This window comes from Mustela nigripes, chromosome 6 (assembly GCF_022355385.1).
Source record: "Mustela nigripes isolate SB6536 chromosome 6, MUSNIG.SB6536, whole genome shotgun sequence".
NCBI lineage: Eukaryota > Metazoa > Chordata > Mammalia > Carnivora > Mustelidae > Mustela > Mustela nigripes.
This window is the reverse complement of record NC_081562.1, coordinates 95,621,675-95,632,564: the sequence shown is the minus strand read 5'-3', so window position 1 is coordinate 95,632,564 and position 10,890 is coordinate 95,621,675. Positions and strand designations below refer to the sequence as shown.

Genomic DNA, 10,890 nt, shown 5'->3' with positions numbered 1-10,890 from the left:
CCTGGCAGGCTAGAAAGAGCTGGCATGATATATTCAGAGCAATAAAAGAGAAAAACGTGCAGCCAAGAATACTATATCCAGCTAGGCTATCATTGAAAATAGAAGGAGAGATTAAAAGCTTCCAGGACAAACAAAAATTGAAAGAATTTGAAAACACCAAACGAGCTTTACAGAAAATATTGAAAGGGGTCCTCTAAGCAAAGAGAGAGCCTAAAAGTAGTAGATCAGAAAGGAACAGAGACCATATACAGTAACAGTCACCTTACAGGCAATACAATGGCACTAAATTCATATCTCTCAATAGTTACCCTGAATGTTAATGGGCTAAATGCCCCTGTCAAAAGACACAGGGTATCAGAATGGATAAAAATACAAAGCCTATCTATATGTTGCCTACAAGAAACTCATTGTAGACCCGTAGACAACTCCAGATTTAAAGTGAGGGGGTGGAAAACAATTTACCATGCTAATGGACATCAGAAAAAAGCTGGGGTGGCAATCCTTATATCAGATCAATTAGATTTTAAACTAAAGACTATAATAAGAGATGAGGAAGGACACTATATCATACTCAAAGGATATGTCCAACAAGAAGATCTAACAATTTTAAATATCTATGCCCCTAATGTGGGAGCAGCCAACTATATAAACCAATTAATAACAAAATCAAAGAAACACATCAACAATAATACAATAATAGTAGGGGACTTTAACACTCCCCTCACTGAAATGGACAGATCATCCACGCAAAAGATCAACAAGGAAATAAAGGCCTTAAATGACACACTGGACCAGATGGACATCACTGATATATTCAGAATATTCCATCCTAAAGCAACAGAATACACATTCTTCTCTAGTGCACATGGAACATTCTCCAGAATAGATCACATCCTTGGTCCTAAATCAGGTCTCAACCAGTATCAAAAGATTGGGATCATTCCCTGCATATTTTCAGAACACAATGCTCTGAAGCTAGAACTCAACCACAAGAGGGAAGTTGGAAAGAATCTAAATATGTGGGGACTAAACAGCATCCTTCTAAAGAATGAATGGGTCAACCAGGAAATTAAAAAATAATTGAAAAAATTAATAGAAACAAATGATAATGAAAACGCAATGGTTCAAAATATGTGGGACACAACAAAGTCAGTCCTGAGAGGAAAATATATACCAGTACCAACCTTTCTTAATAAACAAGAAAGGTCTCAAATACAGAACCTAACCCTACACCTAAAGGAGCTGGAGAAAGAACAAGAAAGAAACCCAAAACCCAGCAGGAGAAGAGAAATCATAAAGATCAGAGCAGAAATCAATGAAATAGAAACAAACAAACAAAAAAAACAATAGAACAAATCAACGAAACTAGGAGCTGGTTCTTTGAAAGAATTAATAAGATTGATAAACCCCTAGCCAGACTTATCAAAAAGAAAAGAGAAAGGACCCAAATAAATAGAATCTTGAATGAAAGAGGAGAGATCACAACTAACACCAAAGAAATGCAGACAATTATAAGAACATACTATGGGCAACTCTACACCAACAAATTTGACAATCTGGAAGAAATGGATGCATTCCTAGGGACATATAAACTACCACAACTTAACCAGGAAGAAATAAAAAACCTGAACAGACCCATAACCAGTAAGGAGATTGAAACAGTCATCAAAAATCTCCAAACAAACAAAAGCCCAGGGCCAGATGGCTTCCCAGGGAAATTCTACCAAACATTTAAAGAAGTACTAATTCTTATTATCCTGAAACTGTTCCAAAAAATAGGAATGGACGGAAAACCTCCAAACTCATTTTATGAGGCCAGCATCTCCTTGATCCCCAAACCAGACAAGGATCCCATTAAAAAAGAGAGCTATAGACCAATACCCTTGATGAACACAGATGCGAAAATTCTCACCAAAATACTAACCAATAGGAATCAACAGTACATTAAAAGGATTATTCACCATGACCAAGTGGGATTTATTCCAGGGCTGCAAGCTTGGTTCAACATTTGCAAATCAATCAATGTGATACAACACATTATTAAAAGAAAGAACAAGAAGCATATGATACTCTCAATAGATGCTGAAAAAGCATTTGACAAAGTACAGCATCCCTTCCTGATCAAAACTCTTCAAAGTGTATGGATAGAGGGCACATACCTCACTAGTATCAAAGCCATCTATGAAAAACCCACCGCAAATATCATTCTCAATGGAGGAAAACTGAAAGCTTTTCCGCTAAGGTCAGGAACATGGCAGGAATGTCCATTATCACCACTGCTATTCAACATAGTACTAGAAGTCCAAGACTCAGCAATCAGACAACAAAAGGAAATTAAAGGCATCCAAATTGGCAAAGAAGAAGTCAAACTATCACTTTCTCAGATGATATGATACTATATGTGGAAAACCCAAAAGACTCCACTCCAAAAGTGCTAGAACTTGTACAGGAATTCAGTAAAGTGTCAGGATATAAAATCAATGCACAGAAATCAGTTGTATTTCTCTACACTAATAAAAAGACGGAAGAAAGAGAAATTAAGGAGTCAATCCCATATGCAATTGCACCCCAAACCATAAGATACCTAGGAATAAACCTAACCAAAAAGGCTAAGAATCTATACTCAGAAAACTTTAAAGTACTCATGAAAGGAAGACACAAAGAAATGGAAAAATGTTCCATGCTCCTGGATTGGAAGAATAAATATTGTGAAAATGTCTATGCTACCTAAAGCAATCTACACATTTAATGCAATTCCTATCAAAGTACCATCCATCTTTTTCAAAGAAATGGAACAAATAATTCTAAAATTTATATGGAACCAGAAAAGGCCTCGAGTAGCCAAAGGGATATTGAAAAAGAAAGCCAACATTGGTGGCATCAGAATTCCGGACTTCAGGCTCTATTACAAAGCTGTCATCATCAAGACAGCATGGTACTGGCACAAAAACAGACACATAGATCAATGGAACAGAATAGGGAGCCCAGAAATAGACTCTCAACTCTATGGTCAACTAATTTTGACAAAGCAGGAAAGAATGTCCAATGGAAAAAAGACAGCCTCTTCAACACATGGTGCTGGGAAAATTGGACAGGCATATGCAGAAAAATGAAATTGGACTAGTTACTTACACCACACACAAAAATAGACTCAAAATGGTTGAAGGACCTCAATGTGAGAAAGGAATCCATCAAAATCCTTGAGGAGAACACAGGCAGCAACCTTTTCGACCTCGTCAGCAGCAACATCGCCAAAGGCAAGGGAAGCAGGGGCAAAAATGAACTACTGGGATTTTATCAAGATCAAAAGGTTTTGCACATCAAAGGAAACAGTTAACAAAAACAAAAGACAAGTGACAGAATGGGAGAAGATATTTGCAAACGACATATCAGATAAAGGACTAGTGTCCAGAATCTATAAAGAACTTAGCAAACTCAACATCCAAAGAACAAATAATCCAATCAAGAAATGGGCAGAAGACATGAACAGACATTTCTGCAAAGAAGAATTCCAGATGGCTGACAGACACATGAAAAAGTGCTCCACATCACTCGACATCAGGGAAATACAAATCAAAATCACAATGAGATATCACCTCACACCAGTCAAAATGGCTAAAATTAACAAGTCAGAAAATGACAGATGCTGGCAAGGATGTGGAGAAAGGGGAACCCTCCTTCACTGTTGGTGGGAATGCAATCTGGTGCAACTACTCCGTAAAACAGCATTAGGTTCCTCAAAATGTTGAAAATAGAGCTACCCTATGACCCAGCAATTGCACTACTGGGTATTTACCCTAAAGATACAAACGTAGTGATCCAAAGGGGCACGTGTCCCCGAATGTTTATAGCAGCAATGTCTACAATAGACAAACTATGGAAAGAACCTAGATGTCCATCAGCAGATGAATGGATCAAGAAGATGTGGTATATATACACAATGGAATACTATGCAGCCATCAAAAGAAACGAAATCTTGCCATTTGTGATGATGTGGATAGAACTAGAGGGTATCATGCTTAGCAAAACAAGTCAATCAGAGAAAGACAACTATCATATGATCTCCCTGATATGAGGAAGTGGAGATGTAACATGGGGTGTTAAGGGGGTAGGAGAAGAATAAATGAAACAAGATGGGATTGGGAAGGAGACAAACCATAAGTGACTCTTAATCTCACAAAATAAACTGAGGGTTGCTGGGGGGAGGGGCTTGAGGAAAGGGGTGTGTGATTATGGACATTGGGGAGGGTATGTGCTAAGGTGAGTGCTGTGAAGTGTGTAAACCTGGTGATTCATAGACCTGTACCCCTAGGGATAAAAAATATATGTTTATAAAAAGGAAAAAGAAAAAAAAGAAAGAACAATCAGCTGTCAAATTTAACCAAAGTATTCTCTTTGGTTATTTCTTTTTCAATTATGGGTGCTATTTTTTTAAATAAATACCCCTTTACTTATAATAGTATGGGAGAGGCGATTTATTTAAAAATAAAGTAGCAAGTATAAGTCTAGTTGTTATAAAACTAATCACATAATAAGAATTTAAGATTACATAATCCATGAAGATATGTATAAGCATCTTATCCCATAATAAACACTGTGTTCATCATAATAGGGAATACTGATACATTTAGTGTTATTATTTATGTATCCAGCAGAAACATGGTCAGAAAAGCAGGCTTCTTTATATTTTCTACTTTCATGTTTTTTACAGCCCATCTCTAGCTTTCAAACTTAGATGAAAACATGGGTCCTGACTACAGATAATAGAAAAGAGAGGAAAAATTACATTAACTTAATGACAATGCAAGCTAACTACACATCACATTCTGAACCAGACTTATGAAGTTATTTTTAGGTTAAAAATATTCTGGATCAGACTCACAAAGTTTTTATGTTTAAAAGATCATAATTGTATAGACCAAAACCATGTGGTGATGACAATTCTCATTTGGCACACGTTTTAATCAAAATTAGTTTTTAGAGGTTTCTTTTGTTTCTTTCCTGCATGTCTCTCTCTCTTACAACATTATTAACTTCTTTTCTTGAAGCTCATGCTGCTTCTTGGGCCAGATTACAGAGTAATGACTTCTAATCTCCTGGGTAGAAGTTTTAGCTCTCTGGAAATCGAGTGGGGAAAGAGTGTAAGGATATTAAAAATATTTTTCTTTATCCTCTTATGATATCTTGTTTCTCCTTTCATGCTCAATAGATGACCTTATATTCTACTTTCTAGGAATATAGAAAATCTTAGATATACATATACTTTCATATTACTAATTTAAAAAACTTGAAACATTCTTGATTTTTATACCCATTCTATATTCTTTTAATTCAGATTACTATAGAAAACTCAAGGCTACTACTCTAAAGGCAAGGACCTCAAATGTCCCCTGTAAACTACACTTGCATCAGTTATCATTTCTTTTTCTTATACATCAGTCTTGTTTTTACCAACTAGGTACCCTCATATGATAATACATGGCTAAGATTTATCTAACATTGCAGCCATCAAAAGAAATGAAATCTTGCCATTTGCGACAACATGGATGGAACTAGAGTGTATCATGCTTAGCGAAATAAGTCAAGCAGAGAAAGACAACTATCATATGATCTCCCTGATATGAGGAAGTGGTGATGCAACATGGGGGCTTAAGTGGGTAGGAGAAGAATCAATGAAACAAGATGGGATTGGGAGGGAGACAAACCATAAGTGACTCTTAATCTCACAAAACAAACTGAGGGTTGCTGGGGGGGAGGGGGGTTGGGAGAAGGGGGGTGGGGTTATGGACATTGGGGAGGGTATGTGCTTTGGTGAGTGCTGTGAAGTGTGTAAACCTGGTGATTCACAGACCTGTACCCCTGGGGATAAAAATATATGTTTATTAAAAAAAAAGATTTATCTAACACTGAGATAGTATTCTCATCTTTTCTTATGCCTTCAGTAGTTACTTTAATAGGAAGTTATCACAGATTATATCAAGCGAGTCTGTTTTGCTGCTATTTTAATCAAGGGACATATTATATATCTCTTTGCTTATATATATGACATTTAAAAAATATTGATACTTGGTTTTCTCAATAAATTCATATTTTATATATAATTTAAATATATTTCATTGGAATTAGATTGCCATATGTATAAACATATTCAATTAAATAGATTCTGTTTATCTCAGCTTGATCATATATCAGAATTTTATTTTTGAGAGTTATCAATCTTCATGAATAATCTTTCTTTATAGTACTCATGCTATGCAGTAAGGGCACCATACATTTTTCTATTAAAATTTACCTTAGTAAAATTTTAGAATATGACCAGTATTCTCTAGCTAGCCCCCTGATGTTATAGTTGCTATTTCTGAGAGGTCCCATATTTTTTGCTTGTTTTTCCCCCATACTTTATATATATTATGTGAATTATAAAATATTTATTAAATTTTTCAGTTTTCCTATGTGTAGCTTCTGAGTATAATGTAGGAAAGGTTGTAATTAGTGATTAATGTGTTAAATGAGAAACAGATGGTCTAAATAGGTGAAAGTATGGGCAATTTCACCAGAGAACCTGATTCTTTAAAATATAACTCAATGATGAAGAGTGATATCACCAAATAGTAGAGTAGAAGATACCAGCCACCATGCTCCTATAGAGAAAAATTAGACAATTAGAGAAAAATTGTCCATGAACAAAAATAGGTCTGAGAGAGCTCAGGAGTCCACTTAAAAAGTTTAACAATATAGTAAAGCAAAACACCTAAAAATAAGTTCACAAAGGTAGGAAGAACAGTTTCATTTTCCTGAATCCTCTCATGGCTTAGGGCAGCTCTCTTTCTTACCAAAGAAAACTTCCTAGACTAAGAGAGCCTCTCTCACCAGGAAAAGGAGAACAAAATGAATAATCAGTTTTGCCAACTTTTCAGTGCTTTCAACAAAGTATCTTCTTTAGTCCCAACCCTCCCAGATACCAGTAAAACTGAGACAGCTGGAAACAAGAAATAAACGTGGGGCAAACAGTATTTACCACATGGCAATGACAATTGCACCCAACAGCCTGTGCTAGAGTGGATCTCAGCAACTTGTGCTACTTTAGGAGTTCAACAGCCCTTTTAGACACTTGAAACACCCCCAGGTTTCATCACTGAGAACATCTTCACAGACCTGACTGATCCACAGAGGACCCCAGTGGCTTTCTCCACTGAGGAAACCAATAGCCAACACAGCCACCACATATCCTTTGCAGATTTTGCTTTGAATAAAAAACCTCAAAGCACCACAGGCTTTCCTGTTTGGGGACACCAGCTACCTGAGAGCCTCCCCACTCTGCACAGCTGCTTGTGGTCCTGGTCCCCACTCTGCACAGCTGCTTTTGGTCCTGGTACCAGCCCTGATTCCTGTCACTGGCCAGCACCAATGTGTGTGTCTGCAGCTAGTCTCTAAAGCTCTGTACATGCAAGCCACTGGCCCTTGTCTCTATTACCAGCATCAAATTCTGTGTGAACTCTGAAGAATAGCACCTATACCCACCCAGGTACATGCAGACAGCCTGGACCTTGCAGTTGCTTGGGCTCCCAAGCCAGCCTTGACTCTTATCACTGGACTGCACTAATGTGCATATTTTCAGCTAACCGCAGTCGCAAACTAATATCTTCTCTACTTTCACTTCCAAAAAATTGAAGAGGGAGCCCCTCAAACTCATTTTAAAAGGCCAGAATTATGCAGATACCAAAGCCACAAGTAAAGAAAATTTCAGGACAATATCCTTACAGAGATGTATAGAGATATAAACATTCTCAACAAAATACTAGCAAACTAAACTCACTAGCCCATTGAAAAGATGATATACCATGATCAAATGGAATTTACCCCTCAGATGCAGGGATGTTTCAACTTAGAACAATCAATAAATGTGACACACTGCATAAATAGAATGAACGACAAAAATTATATGAGCATCTCAATAGATGCCGATAAAAAATTTGATAAAATTCAACATCTCAACCCTCTGATAGAAACTTTCAATAAATTATGTGTAAAAGAAATATACCTCAACATAATAAAGGTATATATGAGAAACCCACAACTAACATCAGACTCAATGGTAAAGAGCTGAAAGCTTTCCATTTAAGATAAGGAACACAGGATAAAAGCACTCACTCTCGTAACTCCTATTCAACATAGTATTAGAAGTTAGGGCACGGATTGCATGGAGCACTGGGTGTGGTGCAAAAATAATGAATACTGTTATTCTGAAAATAAATTAATTAATTAAAAAAAAAAAAGAAGTTAGGCAAGAAAAAGAAATGAAAGGAATCCAAAGCAGAAAGAAAAAAGTAAAACTGTCTCTATTTGCTGCTGTCATAGTCTTCTATGGAAATATCCTCTAAAGATTCCATCAAAATATTTTTGATCTAATCAATGAATTTGGTAAAGTTTAAGAATACAAAATCAACATACAAAAATTAGTTGCATTCATATACACTAACAATAAGCTACATTAAGAAGAAATTAAGAAAACTATCCTATTCACATTAGCATCACAAATAGTAAAATACTTAGGAATAAATTTAACCAAGGGAGTGAAAATCTATAGACTGATAACTATAAGATTTTGATGAAAGAAACTGAGGACATAAATACATGGAAAGATATTCCATGTTCATGGATTAGAACAAATAATAGTATTAAAATAGCCATATTATCCAAAGTCATTTATAGATTCAATACAATTGCTACCAAAACCTCAATGGCATTTTTCAAAGAATAGAAAAAACAATTGTAAAACTCCCATGAAACCACAAAGACTCTGAATAGCCACTACAATTTTAGAGAAGAAACAAACATGGCAGAATCATGCTTCCTGATTTTTTTTTTTCCTGGTTTAATAAGGACTTGTTTATTTTGAGAAAAAAGGGTCCCAAACATCAGGCTGTTCACAAAAATAACCCACAGTATCAACTTTAGAAAACAAATCTTAAGACTATTACACTAATTATTTTTCTAGAAGATGCATATGACATGCCAACTCTCATTCACAAAAATACATTGTTACATTTGTGTTGAACAGCCCCACATAGCACTCTTATGTGGGGTATAACACACATACCTCTAACTCAAAGCTGCTCTCAGGTGCTACTCAACTAATGCGATTGCCTTTGCAGTTAGGGAAGCAACTACTGAGCTCATGTATGAATGGAAAAAACTGTACTCCCTGCATACCAAGAGATTATTTTGGAGACAGTTGATAAAAACCACACATCCTTTTTATTGTTAAGTCATAAAGAGGTATCAAAATTAAAAGCAAAAATTACAGGGTAAGACTTAACATAACTAGTAGGAGCATCAAAGGAAGTGAAAATGGGACTAGGCGCAGGGCAATATGAATTAATGAACATGGGAAGGACAAGGATGGGGAGAACAGTGAGCATGTGCTGAAGAAGATACTAGGGGAGAGGATCTGGTGAAAATTTTGATCTTAGACAAGCGCCTAGGTAAAGGAATAATGGGACAAGATTTCTAAACCCCACTATGTGCTTAAGAGTCATCCTCACCATTGGCGCTGTCTCTGTCATCCTCTCCTTCCTCAGCCTCTTTTTCATCATCCTGATCAACTCCAGCTGGTCATCCCCCCATCTTCATTATCATCATCATCCAGTAGGTCCCCCTCCTCAGCAGAGTCATCTGCACCCCCCTCAGACTCCATCTTCACATTAGTCTCATCTTTCTTCAGGGAGCTGCTGCTCTGCTCCTCTTCTGACTTATCATTCTTCATCTCTACTCCTCCTTTGCTCTGTTCTTTCTCAATTTTTTCCAGGCTTTCCAGTAGAGAATCCACTTTTTGTTTTATCTGGGTCAACTCCTTCTTAATGGTCTGAAGGTCATTACCTTTCAACTTTCCAGACTTGGAAGAAGATCCTCGCTGTCCACTCTTAGAATTGAAGCCACTTTTGCCTCTTCGTGAGGTGTTTCCTGATACACGTTGGCGTTTTGAAGGAACTACAGCCCGAGCAATAGGAGGAGGAGGAGGAACACGTGCTGGGTAACTATACATCCTGTCATAATAATCTCGTTGAAAGTCATAGTCCAAGTCAAAAGAGGAGCTGAGTAGAGGGGACGGAGAAGGGTGTTCTGGTACTGACTCATACATCTCCGCTGCAGATCGTTTCACACCTGCTTTTCCTCGGTTCACTTTCGGCTCTGCAGCCAGATTAATATCTAAAACCTGGCCAGCAATCATTCTGCCATCCTCTCCTGCCACAGCAGCCTGGGCATTTCTCTCATTAACGTACTGAACAAAGGCAAAGCCCTTATGAACAGAGCAACCCACAATTTTGCCGTATTTTGAAAAGATCGCCTCCACATCAGATTTCTTGACCACAAGAGTATTGAGATTTCCAATGAATACACGGGAGTTCATGGAGCGAGGATCTGTCTTGTTGGTGACATTGCTGGCCATTTTCTTTGATGTTAAGGTTCTTCACAAAGCTGAAAAACAGGAGGGGGAAGAAAGAAGAGATTCGATTCTGAATCTCCTACTCCCGGGTTCTACGTGGAGAAGCCAACTGCTGCTCGAGGGCGACGACTCAGCCGCACCGCTTAGTCTTCGTCTCTTCACAAAATGGCCCCCGCGTCTCCTCCCATGCTTCCTGATTTTAAACTATATTACAAAGCTACAATAATCAAAACAATGCAGTACTGGCATAAAAGCAGATACATAATCTGAATGAGAATTAGGATCCTAGAAATTTACTCACACATATATGGTCAACTGCTATTTGTCAGAGAAGCCAAGAATACTCTGTGGGGAAGGCATAGTCTCTTCCGCAAATGGGAAAACTGGATATCCATATGCTAAAGAATAAAATTGAACCCATATCTCACATCACTCACAAAAAT

At 37.3% G+C, this 10,890-nt stretch overlaps 1 pseudogene; it reads right to left on the bottom strand.

Annotated features, from left to right (window-relative positions):
* Window positions 1-9,239: 9,239 nt before the first annotated feature.
* On the bottom strand, window positions 9,240-10,612 carry LOC132020795 (heterogeneous nuclear ribonucleoprotein C-like; annotated as a pseudogene).
* Window positions 10,613-10,890: the final 278 nt, after the last annotated feature.